Raw genomic sequence first — 17,058 nt, 5'->3', positions numbered from 1 at the left:
TCTCTCTGTCCCCCTCTCTCTCTGGCCCCCCTCTCTGTCCACCCTCTCTCTGTCCCCCTCACCCTCTGTCCCCTCTCTCATTCGCCCTGTCTGTGCCCCCTTTCTCTCTGCCCCCCCTTCTCTGTCACCCCCTCTCTCTGTCCCCCATCTCTCTGACCCCCCTCTCCCTATCTTCCCTCTCTGTCCCCCTCTCTCTGTCGCTCTCCTTCTGCCCCCTCTCTGTCCCTGTTTCTCTGTCGCCCCACTCTCTCTCTGTCCCCCTCTCTCTGTCCCCCTCTCTCTGTCACCCCTTCTCTGCCCCTCTCTGTCCCCCTCTCTCTGTCCCCCTCTCTCTGTCCCCCTCTCTCTTTCCCCTTCTCTCTGTCTCCCCCTCTCTCTGTCTCCCCCTCTCTCTGTCTCCCCCTCTCTCTGTCTCCCCCCTCTCTCTGTCCCCCCCTCTCTCTGCCCCCCCCTCTCTCTGTCCCCCCCTCTCTCTGTCCCCCCTCTCTCTGTCCGCCCCTCTCTCTCTGTCCCCCCCTCTCTCTGTCCCCCTCTCTATCTCTGTCCCCCTCTCTCTGTTCTCCCTCCCTCTGACCCCCTCTATATCCCTCTCTCTCTGTTCCCCTCTCTCTCTGACTCCCACTCTCTGCCTCCCTCTCTGCCCCCTCTCTGTCAGCGTCTCTGTCCCCCTCTCTCTGCTCCCCCTCTCTATCACCGTTTCTCTGTCCCCCCTCTCTCTATCCCTCTCTCTATGCCCCCTCTCCCTCTGTTCTCCCTCTCTCATTCGCCCTCTCTGTGCCCCTTTCTCTCTGCCCCTTCTCTGTCACCCCCTCTCTCTGTCCTCCCTCTCTCTATCTTCCCACTCTGTCCCCCTCTCTCTGTCCCCCCCTCTCTGTCACCCCCATCCCCCTCTCTCTGTCCCCTCTCTCCATCCCTCTCTCTCTGTCACCCCCTCTCTGTCACCGTCCCTCTGTCCCCCCTCCCTCTGTCCCCCCTCCCTCTGTCCCCCCTCTCTTTGCACAACCCTCCCTCTGTCCCTCCTCTCTCTGTCCCCCTCTCTCTGCCCGCTCCTCTCTCTGTCAATCTTCTCGCTGAAACCCCTCTCTCTGTCCCCGTCCTTCTCTCTCCCCCGCTCTCTGCCCCCCCTCTCTCTGCCCCCTCTCTTTGTCCCCCTCTCTCTGTCCCCCACACTCTTCGTCACCCCTCTCTCTCTCCTCCTCTCTCTGCCCCATCTCTGTCCCCCGTCTCTCTTTCGCCCACTCTCTGGCCCCGCTCTCTCTGCCCGCCCTCTCTGTCACCCCATCTCTCTCTGTCCCACCTCTCTCTATCCCCCTCTCTCTATTCCCCATTCTCTTCCCATTCTCTCTGTCGCCCTCTTTCTGCTCCCTCTCTGTCACCGTCTCTCTGTTCCCCCTCTCTGTTCCCCGCTCTCTGACCCCCTCTATCTCACCCGCTCTCTGACCCGCCCCTCTCTTTGTGCCCCCTCTCTCTGTCCCCCCCGTCAACCCCCCTTGTCCACCCTCTGTCCCCCCACCTTTGTCCCCCCTCTCAATTCCCCCTCTCTCTGTCCCCCCTCAGTCCCATCTTCTCTGACTCTCTCTGTCCCCCCTTCTCTCTGCTCCCACACTCTCTGTTTCCCCTCTCTGTCCCCCCCCACTCTGTCCCCCCTCTCTCTGCCCCCTCTCTCTGCCCCCTCTCTCTGCCCCCTCTCTCTCCCCCGCTCTCTGACGCCCTCTCTCTGTCGCCCTCTCTCTGCCCCCTCTCTGTCACTGTCTCTCTGTCCCCCCTCCCTCTGTCCCCCTCACTCTGTCCCCCCTCTCTCTGTCCCTCTCGAACTGCCTACCCCATTCTCTGTCGCCCCTCTCGCTGACCCCCCCTCTCTGTCCCCCGTCCTTCTCTCTCCCCAGCTCTCTCTCCCACCCTCTCTGTCCACCGCTCTCTGCTCCCGCTCTGTCCCCGTCTCTCTGTCCCCTCTCTCTGTCCCCCCTCTCTCTGCCCCCTCTACCTCTGTCCCCCTCTCTCTCTTGACCTCTTTCTGCCACCTCTCCATCACCGTCTCTCTGTCGTCCCTCTCGCTGTCGCCATCTCTCTGTTCCCCTCATTCTGCCCCGGCTCTCGGTCCCCCCTCTCTCTGCCCCCCCTCTCTCTGTCCCCCTCTCTGTCCCCCCTCTCTGTTCCCCCCTATCTGTCCCACCCTCTGTCCCCCTCTCTTGTTCCCCTCACTCAGTTCCCCGGTCCCCCCTCTCTCTGTCCCCCCTCTCTCTGTCCCCCCTCTCTCTGTCCCCCCTCGCTCTGTCCCCCCTCGCTCTGTCCCCCCTCGCTCTGTCCCCCCTCGCTCTGTCCCTACCTCGCTCTGTCCACCTCTCTCTCTGTCCACCTCTCTCTCTGTCCACCTCTCTGTCCCCCCTCTCTGTACCCCCCTATCTGTCCCACCCTCTGTCCCCCTCTCTTGTCCCCCTCACTCAGTTCCCCGGTCCCCCCTCGCTCTGACCCCCTCGCTCTGTCCCCCCTCGCTCTGTCCCCCCTCGCTCTGTCCCCCTCGCTCAGTTCCCCCTCGCTCTGTCCCCCCTCGCTCTGTCCCCCCTCGCTCTGTCGCCCCTCGCTCTGTCCCCCCTCGCTCTGTCCCCCCTCTCTCTGTCCCCCCTCTCTCTGTCACCCCCCTCTCTGCCCCCCCCCTCTGTCCCCCCCTCTCTGTCCCCCATCTCTCTGTCCCCCCTCTCTCTGTCCCCCCTCTCTCTGTCCCCCCTCGCTCTGTCCCCCCTCGCTCTGTCCCCCCCTCTCTATTCCCCCTCTCTCTGTCCCCCCCTCTCTGTCCCCCCTCTCTCTGACCCCCTCTCTCTGACCCCCTCTCTCTGACCCCCTCTCTGTCCACCCCCTCTCTGTCCCCCCCTCTCTGTCCCCCCCCTCTGCCCCCCCTCTCTGTCCCCCCCCTCTCTTCCCCCCCTCTCTGTCCCCCCCTCTCTGTCCCCCCCTCTCTGTCCCCCCCCTCTGTCCCCCCCCTCTCTGTCCCCCCTCTCTGTCCCCCCTCTCTCTGTCCCCCCCTCTCTCTGCCCCCCCCTCTCTCTGTCCCCCCCTCTCTCTGTCCCCCCTCTCTCTGTCCGCCCCTCTCTCTCTGTCCCCCCCTCTCTCTGTCCCCCTCTCTATCTCTGTCCCCCTCTCTCTGTTCTCCCTCCCTCTGACCCCCTCTATATCCCTCTCTCTCTGTTCCCCTCTCTCTCTGACTCCCACTCTCTGCCTCCCTCTCTGCCCCCTCTCTGTCAGCGTCTCTGTCCCCCTCTCTCTGCTCCCCCTCTCTATCACCGTTTCTCTGTCCCCCCTCTCTCTATCCCTCTCTCTATGCCCCCTCTCCCTCTGTTCTCCCTCTCTCATTCGCCCTCTCTGTGCCCCTTTCTCTCTGCCCCTTCTCTGTCACCCCCTCTCTCTGTCCTCCCTCTCTCTATCTTCCCACTCTGTCCCCCTCTCTCTGTCCCCCCCTCTCTGTCACCCCCATCCCCCTCTCTCTGTCCCCTCTCTCCATCCCTCTCTCTCTGTCACCCCCTCTCTGTCACCGTCCCTCTGTCCCCCCTCCCTCTGTCCCCCCTCCCTCTGTCCCCCCTCTCTTTGCACAACCCTCCCTCTGTCCCTCCTCTCTCTGTCCCCCTCTCTCTGCCCGCTCCTCTCTCTGTCAATCTTCTCGCTGAAACCCCTCTCTCTGTCCCCGTCCTTCTCTCTCCCCCGCTCTCTGCCCCCCCTCTCTCTGCCCCCTCTCTTTGTCCCCCTCTCTCTGTCCCCCACACTCTTCGTCACCCCTCTCTCTCTCCTCCTCTCTCTGCCCCATCTCTGTCCCCCGTCTCTCTTTCGCCCACTCTCTGGCCCCGCTCTCTCTGCCCGCCCTCTCTGTCACCCCATCTCTCTCTGTCCCACCTCTCTCTATCCCCCTCTCTCTATTCCCCATTCTCTTCCCATTCTCTCTGTCGCCCTCTTTCTGCTCCCTCTCTGTCACCGTCTCTCTGTTCCCCCTCTCTGTTCCCCGCTCTCTGACCCCCTCTATCTCACCCGCTCTCTGACCCGCCCCTCTCTTTGTGCCCCCTCTCTCTGTCCCCCCCGTCAACCCCCCTTGTCCACCCTCTGTCCCCCCACCTTTGTCCCCCCTCTCAATTCCCCCTCTCTCTGTCCCCCCTCAGTCCCATCTTCTCTGACTCTCTCTGTCCCCCCTTCTCTCTGCTCCCACACTCTCTGTTTCCCCTCTCTGTCCCCCCCCACTCTGTCCCCCCTCTCTCTGCCCCCTCTCTCTGCCCCCTCTCTCTGCCCCCTCTCTCTCCCCCGCTCTCTGACGCCCTCTCTCTGTCGCCCTCTCTCTGCCCCCTCTCTGTCACTGTCTCTCTGTCCCCCCTCCCTCTGTCCCCCTCACTCTGTCCCCCCTCTCTCTGTCCCTCTCGAACTGCCTACCCCATTCTCTGTCGCCCCTCTCGCTGACCCCCCCTCTCTGTCCCCCGTCCTTCTCTCTCCCCAGCTCTCTCTCCCACCCTCTCTGTCCACCGCTCTCTGCTCCCGCTCTGTCCCCGTCTCTCTGTCCCCTCTCTCTGTCCCCCCTCTCTCTGCCCCCTCTACCTCTGTCCCCCTCTCTCTCTTGACCTCTTTCTGCCACCTCTCCATCACCGTCTCTCTGTCGTCCCTCTCGCTGTCGCCATCTCTCTGTTCCCCTCATTCTGCCCCGGCTCTCGGTCCCCCCTCTCTCTGCCCCCCCTCTCTCTGTCCCCCTCTCTGTCCCCCCTCTCTGTTCCCCCCTATCTGTCCCACCCTCTGTCCCCCCTCTCTTGTTCCCCTCACTCAGTTCCCCGGTCCCCCCTCTCTCTGTCCCCCCTCTCTCTGTCCCCCCTCTCTCTGTCCCCCCTCGCTCTGTCCCCCCTCGCTCTGTCCCCCCCTCGCTCTGTCCCCCCTCGCTCTGTCCCTACCTCGCTCTGTCCACCTCTCTCTCTGTCCACCTCTCTCTCTGTCCACCTCTCTGTCCCCCCTCTCTGTACCCCCCTATCTGTCCCACCCTCTGTCCCCCTCTCTTGTCCCCCTCACTCAGTTCCCCGGTCCCCCCCTCGCTCTGACCCCCTCGCTCTGTCCCCCCTCGCTCTGTCCCCCCTCGCTCTGTCTCCCTCGCTCAGTTCCCCCTCGCTCTGTCCCCCCTCGCTCTGTCCCCCCTCGCTCTGTCGCCCCTCGCTCTGTCCCCCCTCGCTCTGTCCCCCCTCTCTCTGTCCCCCCTCTCTCTGTCACCCCCCTCTCTGCCCCCCCCTCTGTCCCCCCCTCTCTGTCCCCCATCTCTCTGTCCCCCCTCTCTCTGTCCCCCCTCTCTCTGTCCCCCCTCGCTCTGTCCCCCCTCGCTCTGTCCCCCCCCTCTCTATTCCCCCTCTCTCTGTCCCCCCCTCTCTGTCCCCCCTCTCTCTGACCCCCTCTCTCTGACCCCCTCTCTCTGACCCCCTCTCTGTCCACCCCCTCTCTGTCCCCCCCTCTCTGTCCCCCCCCTCTGCCCCCCCTCTCTGTCCCCCCCCTCTCTTCCCCCCCTCTCTGTCCCCCCTCTCTGTCCCCCCCTCTCTGTCCCCCCCCTCTGTCCCCCCCTCTCTGTCCCCCCTCTCTGTCCCCCCCCTCTCTGTCCCCCCCTCTCTGTCCCCCCCTCTCTGTCCCCCCCCTCTCTGTCCCCCCCCCTCTGTCCCCCCCCTCTGCCCCCCCCTCTCTGCCCCCCCCTCTCTGCCCCCCCTTCTCTGTCCCCCCCCCTCTCTGTCCCCCCCCTCTGTCCCCCCCCTCTGTCCCCTCTCTGTTCCCCCTCCCTCTGTCCCCCTCTATCTGTGCCCCCTCTTTCCGCCCCCTCTATCTGTTCCCCCCCTCTCTTTCCTCCCTCCCTCTGTCCCCCGTCCGCCTGTCCCCCCCTCTCTGTCCCCCCCTCTCTGTCCCCCCCTCTCTGTCCCCCCCTCTCTGTCCCCCCTCTCTGTCCCCCCTCTCTGTCCCCCCTCTCTGATACCCCCTCTCTGTCCCCCCTCTCTTTCCCCCTCTCTGTCCCCCCCATCTCTGTCCCCCCCTCTCTGTCCCCCACTCTCTGTCCCCCCCTCTCTGTCCCCCCCTCTCTGTCCCCCCCTCTCTGTCCCCCCCCTCTCTGTCCCACCCTCTCTGACCCCCTCTCTGTCCCCCGCCTCTCTGTCCCCCCCTCTCTGATACCCCCTCTCTGTCCCCCCTCTCTTTCCCCCTCTCTGCCTCCCCCTCTCTGTCCCCCCTCTCTGTCCCCCCCCTCTGCCCCCCCCCTCTCTGTCCCCCTCTCTCTTTCACCCTCTCTCTGCCCCCTCTCTCTCCCCCGCTCTCTGCCCCCCCTCGCTCTCTCCCCCTCTCTCTTTCCCCCCTCGATCTGTCCATCCTCTCTCTGTCCTCCTCACTCTCAATCCCCTCACTCTCTGTCCCCCTCACACTCTCCCCCTCTCTCTGCCCCCCTCTCTATGCCCTTCTCTCTGTCGCCCTCTCTCTGCCCCCTCTCTGTCCACCACTCTCTGCCCACCCCCCCTTTCTGCCCCCTCTCTCTGTTCCCCCTCTCTCTGTTCCCCCTCTCTCTGTTCCCCCTCTCTCTGTTCCCCCTCTCTCCGGCCCCCTCTCTCTGCCCCACCTCTCTCTGCCCCCTCTCTCTGTCGCCCCCCCTCTTTGCCCCCCCGTCCCTCACTTCTCTGCACCCCCACCGCCCCCCCCTCTGTCCCCCACCTCTGTCCCCCCCCTCTGTCCCCCCCCTCTGTCCCCCCCCTCTTTTCCCCCCCTCTGTCCCCCCTCTCTCTGTCCCCCTCTCTCTGTCCCCCTCTCTCTGCCCCCTCTCTCTGCCCCCCTCTCTCTGTTCCCCTCTCTCTATCCCCCTCTCTCCGCCCCCCTCTCTCTGCCCCCCTCACTCTGCCCCCCTCACTCTGCCCCCCTCACTCTGTCCCCCTCTCTCTGTCCCCCTCTCTCTGCACCCTCTCTGTGACCGTCTCTTTGTCCCCCCTCCCTCTGTCCCCCTCTCTCTGACCCCCCTCTCTCTGTCCCCTCTGTCACCGTCTCTCTGCCCCCCTCCCTCTGTCCCCCCTCCCTCTGTCCCCCTCCCTCTGTCCCCTCTCTGTCCCCCTCCCTCTATCCCCCTCCCTCTATCCCCCTCACTCTGTCCCCCTCTCTGTGACCGTCTCTCTGCCCCCCCCCTCTGTCCCCCTCTCTCTGACCCCCCTCTCTCTGTCCCCTCTGTTCCCCCCTCTCTGTCCCCCCCCTCTCTGTCCCCCCCCTCTCTGCCCCCCCTCTCTGTCCCCCCCCTCTCTGTCCCCGTCTCTCTGTCCCCCCCTCTCTGTCCCCGTCTCTCTGTCCCCCCTCCCTCTGTCCACCTCGCTCTGTCCCCCTTTCTGTCCTACCTCTCTCTGCCCACCCCTCTCTCTGTCCCCCTCCCTCTGTCCCCCCTCTCTCTGCGCCCTCTCTGTGACCGTCTCTCTGTCCCCCCCTCCCTCTGTCCCCCTCTCTCTGACCCCCCTCTCTCTGTCCCCTCTGTCACCGTCTCTCTGCCCCCCTCCCTCTGTCCCCCTCTCTCTGTCCCCTCTCTGTCCCCATCTCTGTCCCCCCTCCCTCTATCCCCCTCTCTCTGTCCCCCTCTCTCTGCCCCCTCTCTGTCACCGTCTCTCTATCCCCCTCCCTCTATCCCCCTCTCTCTGTCCCCCCTCTCTCTGCCCCCTCTCTGTCACCGTCTCTCTATACCCCTCCCTCTATCCCCCTCTCTCTGCACACCCCTCTCTATGTGCCCCCTCCCTCTGTGCCCCCCCTCTCTGCCCCCTCTCTGTCACCCTCCCTCTATCCCCCTCTGTCTGTCCCCCTCCCTCTATCCCCCTCCCTCTATCCCCCTCCCTCTATCCCCCTCCCTCTGTCCCACTCCCTCTGTCCCCCCTCTCTCTGTCCCACTCTCTTTGTCCCCCGTCTCTGTCACTGTCTCTCTGTCCCTCCTCCTTCTGTCCCCCTTGCTCTGTCCCCCTTTCTGTCCTGCCACTCTCTGCCCACCCCTCTCTCTGTCCCCCTCCCTCTATCCCCCTCTCTCTGTCCCGCCTCTCTCTGCCCCCTCTCTGTCACCGTCTCTCTGTCCCCCTCCCTCTGTCCCCCCCTCCCTCTGTCCCCCCCTCCCTCTGTCCCCCTCTCCCTCTGTCCCCCTCTCCCTCTGTCCCCCTCTCCCTCTGTCCCCCCTCACTATCCCGCTCTATCTCTGACCCTCCCCTCGCTTTCCCCTCTCTCTGCCCACCCCTGTCTCTGTCGCTCCTCTCGCTCTACCCTCTCTCTGACCCCCCTCTCTGTCTGCCCCCCTCTATCTCCCCCATTCTCTGTGCCCTCTATCTCTGTCCCCTCTCTCTCTGTCCCCCTCTCTTTGACACCCTCTCTCTCCCCCCCTCTCTCTCTGTCCCGCCCCCCTCTCTGTCACCCCATCTCTGTCACCCCCCTCTCTGTCACCCTCCTCTCTGTCACCCCCCTCTCTGTCACCCCTCTCTCTGACACCCCTCTCTCTGTCCCCCCTCTCTGTCTCTCTCTCTCTGTCTCTCTCTGCCCCCCCATTCTCTCTGTTCCCTCTCTCTCTTTTACCCTCTCTGTCCCCCCTCTCTCTGTCCCCCCTCTCTCTGTCCCCCCTCTCTCTGCCCGCCTCTCTGTGTCCCCCTCTCTGTGTCCCCCTCTCTGTGTCCCCCTCTCTATGTCCCCCTCTCTGTGTCCCCCGTCTCTGTCACCGTCTCTCTGTCCCCCCCACTCTCTGTTCCCACCGCTTGTTCCCCCTCTCTCTGTTCCCCCTCTCTCTGTCCCCCTCTCTCTGTCCCCCTCTCTCTGTTCCCCCTCTCTCTGTTCCCCCTCTCTCTGTTCCCCCTCTCTCTGTTCCCCCTCCCTCTGTCCCCTCTCTCTGTCCCCCCTTTCTGTCCTGCCTCTCTCTGCCCACCCTCCCTCTGTCCCCCCTCTTTCTGCCCCCTCTCTGTGACCGTCTCTCTATCCCCCTCCCTCTGTCCCCCTCTCTCTGAACCCTCACTCTCTGCCCCCGTCTGTCGCCATCTCTCTGCCCACTCCCTCTGTCCCGCTTTCTCTGTCCCCTTTCTGTCCTGCCTCTCTCTGCCCAACCCTCTCTCTGTCCCCCTCCCTCTGTCCCCCCTCTCTCTGCCCCCTCTCTGTCACTATCTCTCTGTCACTATCTCTCTGTCACTATCTCTCTGTCACTATCTCTCTGTCGCCCTCCCTCTGTCGCCCTCCCTCTGTCGCCCTCCCTCTGTCGCCCTCTCTCTGTCGCCCTCTCTCTGTCGCCCTCTCTCTGTCTCCCCCTCTCTGTCCCCCCTCTCTGTCCCCCCTCTCTGTCACCCTCCCACTGTCCCCCCTCTCTCTACCCCCTCTCTGTCACCGTCTCTCTGTCCCCCTCCCTCTGTCCCCCTCTCCCTCTGTCCCCTCTCCCTCTATCCCCTCTCCCTCTGTCCCCCTCTCTCTGTCCCTCCTCTCGCTGTGCCCTCTCTCTGCCCACCCCTCTCTCTATCGCCCCTCTCGCTCTACCCCTCTCTCTGTCCCCCCTCTCCGACCCCCTCTCTCTCCCCTCTCTCTCTGTCCCCCTCTGTCTCTGCTCCCTTCTCTCTGCCCACCCTCTCTCTGTCCCCTCTCTCTCTGCCCCTCGCTCTGTCCCTCTCTCTCTGTCCCCCTCTCTCTCTGTCCCCCTCTCTCTCTGTCCCCCTCTCCCTCTGTCCCCCGTCTCTCTGTCCCCCACTCTCTCTGTCCCCCACTCTCTCTGTCCCCCACTCTCTCTGTCCCCCACTCTCTCTGTCCCACTCTCTCTGTCCCCCTCTCTCTCTGTCAACCTCGCTCTCTGCCCCCCTCATTCTGTCTCCATCTCTCTCTGTCCCCCCTCTCTGTTACCCCCTCTCTTGTCCACTCCCTCTGTCCCCTCTCTCTCTGTCCCCCTCTCTCTGTCATCCTCTTTCTGCCCCTCTCTCTCTGTTGCCCTCTCTCTGACCCCCCTCGCTCCCACCCGCCTCTGTTTGTACCCCCTCACTGTCCCCCACTCTCTCTGCCCCCCTCTCTGTCACCCTCTCTCTGCCACCCCTCTGTTCCCCCTCTCTCTGACCCCCTCTATCTCCCCCACTCTCTGTTCACTGTCTCTCTGTCCCCTCTCTCTGTGTCCCCCCTCTCTCTGTCCCCTCTCTCTCTGTCCCCTCTCTCTCTGTCCCCCTTTCTCTGTCCCCCTTTCTCTGTCCCCCTATCTCTGTCCCCCTATCTCTGTCCCCCTATCTCTGTCCCCCTCTCTCTGTCCCCTCTCTCTCTGTCCCCCTCTCTCTCTGTCCCCCTCTCTCTATCCGCCCCTCTCTCTGAACCCCTCTCTGTCCCCCTTTCTCTGTCCCCTCTCTCTGTCGCACTCTCTCTCCCCCCTCTCTGTCACCATCTCTCTGTCCCCCCTTCCTCTGTCCCCTCTCTCTGTCCCCCTCTCTCTGTCTCCCCTCCCGCTGTCCCCACTCTCTCTGTCACGCCCTCTCTCTGTCCCCCTCCTCTCCCGGTCCCCCCTCTCTCTGCCCCTCTCTCTCCCCCGCTCTCTGTCCCCTCCCTATGTACCCTTCTCTCTATTCCCCCTCCTTCTGTCCCCTTTCTCTGTCCCCCCTCTCTGTCGCCCACTCTCTGCCCCGTCTCTGACACCGTCTCTCTGTCCCCGCTCTCTCTGTCCCTCCCACTCTCTGTCCCCCATCTCTCTGTCCCCCTCTCTCTGTCGCCCTCTCTCTGCCCCCTCTCTCTCTATCCCCCTCTATCTCCCCACTCTTTGTCCCCCCTCTCTCTGTACACTCTCTCTCTGTCCCCCCTCTGTCTGTCCCCCCTCTCTCTGTTCCCCTGCCTCTGTCCCCCACTCTGTACCCCTCTCTCTGTCCCTCTCTATCTCCCCCTCTCTCTGTCCCCCTTTCTCTGACCCCCTCTATCTCCCCCTCTCTCTGTGCCCCTCACTCTGTTCCCCTCTCTCTCTGCCCCCTCACTCTGTCACTCTCTCTCTCTGCCCTCTCTCTCTGCCCCCATCTCCGTCCCACCCACCTCACTCTTTCCACCCTCTCTCTGTCCCCCTCTATCTGACCCCCCTATCTCCCCCTCTCTCTGTGCCCCTCACTCTGTTCCCCTCTCTCTCTCTGCCCCCTCACTCTATCGCCCTCTCTCTGCCCCCATTTCCCTCCCACTCGCCTCTCTCTTTCCCCCTTTCTCTGTCCCCCTCTCTCTGTCCGCCTCTCTCTGTCCCACTCTCTCTCTGCCCCCTCACTCTGTCCCCCCTCTCTGTCGCCCACTCTCTGCCCCGTCTCTGACACCGTCTCTCTGTCCCCGCTCTCTCTGTCCCTCCCACTCTCTGTCCCCCAACTCTCTGTCCCCCTCTCTCTGTCGCCCTCTCTCTGCCCCCTCTCTCTCTCTGTCCCCCTCTATCTCCCCACTCTTTGTCCCCTCTCTCTCTGTACACTCTCTGTCTGTCCCCCCTCTCTCTGTTCCCCCTCTCTCTGTTCCCCTCCCTCTGTCCCCCACTCTGTACCCCTCTCTCTGTCCCACTCTCTCTCGTCCCCCTCACTCTGTCCCCCTCACTCTGTCCCCCTCACTCTGTCCCCTTCACTCTGTCCCCCTCACTCTGTCCCCCCTCACTCTGTCCCCCATCACTCTGTCCCCCCTCTCTCTGTCCCCCCTCTCTCTGCCCCCCTCTCTCTGCCCCCCTCTCTCTGCCCCCTCTCTATCTGCCCCCCTCTCTCTCTGTCCCCCTCTCTCTCTGTCCCCCTCTGTGTCCCCCACTCTCTGTGCCCCCTCTCTGTCCCCCTCTCTCTGACCCACTCTACCTCCCCCTCTTTCTGTCACCCTCCCTCTGACCCCCTCTATCTCCGCCACTCTCTGTGCCCCTCTCTCTGTCCCTCTCTCTCCCTCTCTCTGTCCCCCCTCTCTGTCCCCCTCTCTCTCTGTCCCCTCTCTCTCTGACCCCCTCTATCTCCCCCACTGTCTGTGCCGCTCTCTCTGTCCCCCTCCCTCTGACCCCCCTCCAGCTCCCCCTCTTTCTGTCCCCCCCTCTCTGACCCCCTCTATCTCCCCCACTCTCTGTGCCCCTCTCTCTGTATATCTCTCTCTGATCCCCTCTACCTCCCCCTCTTTCTGTCCCCCTCTGTCTGATCCCCTCTATCACCCCCACTCTCTGTCCCCCTCACTCTTTCCCCCTCTCTGTCCCCCTCTCTCTTTGCCCCCTCTCTCTGTCCCCCCCTCTCTGTCGCCCTCACTCTGATCCTCTCTCTCTGCCCCCCTCTAATCCCCTCTCTCTCTGTACCCCTCTCTCTCTGTGTCCCCACTCTCTCCATCCCCTACTCTCTGCGCCCCTCTCTCTGACCCCCTCTATCTCCCACCCGCCTCTCTCTCTCCCCGCTCTCTGCCCCGTCTCTCTGTCCCCCTTTTCTGTCGCCCTCTCTCTGATCCTCTCTCTCTGCCCCCCTCTCTAACCCCCTCTCTCTCTGTACCCTCTCTCTCTGTGTCCCCACTCTCTCCATTCCCCTACTCTCTGTGCCCCTCTCTCTGACCCCCTCTATCTCCCACCCACCTCTCTCTCTCGCCTCGCTCTCTGCCCCCTCTCTCTGTCCCCACTCTCTATCACCCTCTCTCTGTCGCCCACTAACTCCCCCTCTCTCTAACCCCCTCTCTCTGTCCCCCACTATCTCCCCCTCTCTCTGTCCCCCTCTCTCTTTCCCCCTCTCTCTCCTACCCGCCTCTCTTAATCCCCCCCGTTTGTCCCCCTCTCTCTCTGTCCCCCTCTCTCTCTGTCCTGCTCTCTCTGTTCCCCGTCTCTCTGTCCCCGTCTCTCTCTCTCACCTGCCTTCTCTGACACGCTCTCTCACACCCACCTCTCTCTCTCTGTCACCCCTCTCTGTCCCCCTCTCTCTCTGACACCCTCTCTCTCCCACCCACCTCTCTCTCTCCCCGCTCTCTGCCCCCTCTCTCTGTCGCCCTCTCTCTCCAACTCGCCTGTCTCTATCCCGCCTCTCTCTCTGTCCCTCTCTCTCTGTCCCTCTCTCTCTGTCCCTCTCTCTCTGTCTATCTCTCTCTGTCTATCTCTCTCTGTCCCGCTCTCTCTGTTCCCCTCTCTCTGTCCCGCGCTCTCTGTTCCCCTCTCTGTTCCCCTCTCTCTGTTCCACTCTCTTTGTCGCCCTCTCTCTGACCCCTTTCTCTTTGTCCCCCTCTCTCTCTCTGTCCCCCTCTCTCTCTCTGTCCCCCTCTCTCTGTCCTTCTCTCGCTGTCCCCCTCTCTCTGTCGCCCTCTCTATGTCGCCATCTCTCTGAACCCCTCTCTCTCCCACCCGCCTCTCTCTATTCCCCTCTTTGTCCCCCTCTCTCTCTGTCCCCTCTCTCTGACCCCCGCTATCACCCCCACTCTCTGTCCCACTCTCTCTGTCGCCATCGCTCTGACCCCGTCTCTCTCACACCCGCCTCTCTATCTCCCCGCTCTCTGCCCCCTCTCTCTGTCACCCTCGCTCTCCAACCCGGATCTCTCAATCCCGCCTCTCTGTCCCCCTCTCTCTCTGTCCCCCTCTCTCTCTGTCCCCCTCTCTCTCTGTCCCTCTCTCTCTCTGTCCCTCTCTCTCTCTCTGTCCCTCTCTCTCTCTGTCCCGCTCTCTCTGTTCCCCTCTCTCTGTCCCGCGCTCTCTGTTCCCCTCTCTCTATTCTGCTCTCTCTCTGACCCCCCTCTCTCTGACCCCCCTCTCTCTGACCCCCCTCTCTCTGACCCCCCTCTCTCTGTCCCCCTCTCTCTGTCCCCCCCTCTCTCTGTCCCCCTCTCTCTCTGTCCCCCTCTCTCTCTGTCCCCCTCTCTCTCTGTCCCCCTCTCTCTCTCTGACCCCCTCTCTCTTTCCTTCTCTCTCTGTTCCCCTCTCTCTGTCCCCCTCTCTCTCAATCCCGCCTATCTGTCCCCCTCTCTCTCTGTCCACCTCTCTCTCTGTCCCGCTCTCTCTGTTCCCTCTCTCTGACCCGCGCTCTCTCCCACACACCTCTCTCTGACCCACTCTCTCTCCCACCCGCCTCTCTCTCTGTCCCTCTCTCTCTGTCCCTCTCTCTCTGTCCCTCTCTCTCTGTCCCCCTCTCTCTGTCCCCCTCTCTCTGTCCCCCTCTCTCTGTCCCCCACTCTCCCAACCGCCTCTCTCTATCCTCCCTCTTTGTTCCCCCTTTCTCTCTGTCCCCCCTCTCTCTGACCACTCCCCTCTCTGACCCCCTCTCTGTCTGTCCCCCCTCTCTCTGTCCCCCTCTCTCTCTCCCACCCGCCTCTCTCTCTGTCGCCCTCTCTCTGCCCCCTCGCTCTCTGCCGCCATCTCTTTCTCTGCCCCATCTCTCTCTGCCCCTCTCGCCGTGTCCTCCTCTCTCTCTGTCCCTCTCTCTCTGTCCCCTCTCTCTCTGACCCCCTCTATCTCCCCCACTGTCTGTGCCGCTCTCTCTGTCCTTCTCCCTCTGACCCCCCTCCAGCTCCCCCTCTTTCTGTCCCCCTCTCTCTGACCCCCTCTATCTCCCCCACTCTCTGTGCCCCTCTCTCTGTATATCTCTCTCTGATCCCCTCTACCTCCCCCTCTTTCTGTCCCCCTCTGTCTGATCCCCTCTATCACCCCCACTCTCTGTCCCCCTCACTCTTTCCCCCTCTCTCTGTCCCCCCATCTCTGTCGCCCTCACTCTGATCCTCTCTCTCTGCCCCCCTCTAATCCCCTCTCTCTCCGTACCCCTCTCTCTCTGTACCCCTCTCTCTCTGTGTCCCCACTCTCTCCATCCCCCTACTCTCTGCGCCCCTCTCTCTGACCCCCTCTATCTCCCACCCGCCTCTCTCTCTCCCCGCTCTCTGCCCCGTCTCTCTGTCCCCCTTTTCTGTCGCCCTCTCTCTGATCCTCTCTCTCTGCCCCCCCTCTCTAACCCCCTCTCTCTCTGTACCCCTCTCTCTCTCTGTCCCCAATCTCTCCATCCCCCTCTCTGTCGCCCTCTCTCTGAACCCCTCTATCTACCACCCGCCTCTCTCTCTCCCCCCGCTCTGTGCCCCCTCTCTCTGTCCCCACTCTCTATCCCCCTCTCTCTGTCCCCACTAACTCCCCCTCTATCTGCCCCCTCTCTCTGTCCCCCTCTCTCTCCTACCCGCCTCTCTTAATCCCCCCCCCCCATTTGTCCCCCTCTCTCTCTGTCCCCCTCTCTCTCTCACCTGCCTCTCTCTGACACGGTCTCTCTCACACCCACCTCTCTCTCTGGCCCCCCTCTCTGGCCCCCCTCTCTGGCCCCCTCTCTGGCCCCCCTCTCTGTCCCCCTCTCTCTGACACCCTCTCTCTCCCACCCGCCTCTCCCTCTCCCCACTCTTTGTCCCCTCTCTGTCGCCCTTTCTCTCTCACCCGCCTCTCTCTCTGCCCGCTCTCTGCCCCCTCTTTCTGTCGCCCTCTCTCTCCAACCCGCCTCTCTCTATCCCGCCTCTCTGTCCCCCTCTCTCTCTGTCCCCACTCTCTCTGTCCACCTCTCTCTCTGTCCCTCTCTCTCTGTCCCTCTCTCTCTGCCCCCCTCTCTCTGTCCCCCTCTCTTTCCCACCGCCTCTCTCTGACCCCTCTCTCTCTCTTTCCCCCACTCTCTCCATCCACCCACTCTCTGTACCCCTCTCTCTGTCCTCCTCTATCTCCCCCTCTCTCTGTCCTCCTCTCTCTGACCCCCTCTATCTCCCCCACTCTCTGTGTCCCTTTCTCTGTCACCCTCTCTCTGCCCCATCTCCTTCCCACCCACCTCTCTCTCTTTCCCCCTCTCTCTGTCCTCCTCTCTCTTTGTCCCCCTTTCTCTCTGCCCCCCTCACTCTGTCCCCCTCTCTCTGCCCCCATCTCTCTCTGCCCCCCTCTCCCTGCCCCCATATCTCTGCCCGTCTCTCTCTCTCTCTGTCCTCCTCTCTCTTTGTCCCCCTTTCTCTCTGTCCCCCTCTCTCTGTCCCCCTCTCTCTGTCCCCCTCTCTCTGTCCCCCCTCTCTCTGTCCCCCCTCTCTCTGTCCCCCCTCTCTCTGTCCCCCCCTCTCTCTGTCCCCCCTCCCTCTGTCCCTCTCCCTCTGTCCCTCTCCCTCTGTTCCTCTCCCTCTGTCCCTCTCCCTCTGTCCCCTTTCTCTCTGTCCCCTTTCTCTCTGTCCCCTTTCTCTCTGTCCCCCTTTCTCTCTGTCCCCCTCTCTCTCTGTCCCCCTCTCTCTCTGTCCCCCTCTCTCTGACCCCCACTATCTCCCCACTCTCTGTCGCCATCTCTCTGACCCCCTCTCTCCCCCACCCGTCTCTATCTCCCCGCTCTCTGCCCGCCTCTGTCTGTCGCCCTCTCTCTGACCTCCTCTCTCTGCCCCATCTCTCTCCCACCTGCGTCTCTCTGTTCCCCCTCTCTTTGTCCCCCTCTCTCTCCAACCCTCCTCTCTCTGACCCCCTCTGTCTTTGTCCCCACTCTCTTTACATCCCCCCACTCTCTGTGACCCTCTCTCTGACCCCCTCTATCTACCCCACTCTCTGTGCCCCTCTCTCTGTCACCCTCTCTCTGCCTCCTCTCCCTCCCACCCGCCTCTCTCTTTCCCCTCTCTCTCTGTCCCTCTCTCTCTGTCCCCCTCTCTCTCTGCCCCCTCACTCTGTCCCCCTCTCTCTGTCTCACTCTATCTCCCCCATTCTCTGTGCCCCTCTCTCTGACCCAATCTACTTCCCCCTCTTTCTGTCCCCCTCTCTCTGACCCCCTCTATCTCCCCCTCTCTCTGTCCCCCTCTCTCTGTCCCCCTCTCACTGACCCCCTCTCTCTCTGGCCCCCTCTTTCACTGTACCCCTCTCTCTGACCCCCGCTATCTCCCCACTCTCTGTCCCACTCTCTCTGTCGCCATCTCTCTGACCCCCTCTCTCTCCCACCCGCCTCTCTCTCTCCCCCGCTCTCGGACCCCCTCTGTCTGTCGCCCTTTCTCTGTCCCCCTCTCTCTGCCCACTCTCTCTCCCACCCGCCTCTCTCTATCACCCCTCTTTGTCCCCCTCTCTCTCACTCCCTCTCTCTCTCAATCCCCCCTCTCTCTGTCCCGCTCTCTCTGTTCCCCCTCTCTCTGTTCTCCTCTCTCTCACACCCCCCTCAC

This window comes from Chiloscyllium plagiosum, unplaced genomic scaffold (genome assembly GCF_037043375.1).
Source record: "Chiloscyllium plagiosum isolate Xiang-an unplaced genomic scaffold, Cpla_swu_hap1 HiC_scaffold_45, whole genome shotgun sequence".
Lineage (NCBI taxonomy): Eukaryota > Metazoa > Chordata > Chondrichthyes > Orectolobiformes > Hemiscylliidae > Chiloscyllium > Chiloscyllium plagiosum.
This window is presented reverse-complemented; position numbering follows the sequence as displayed.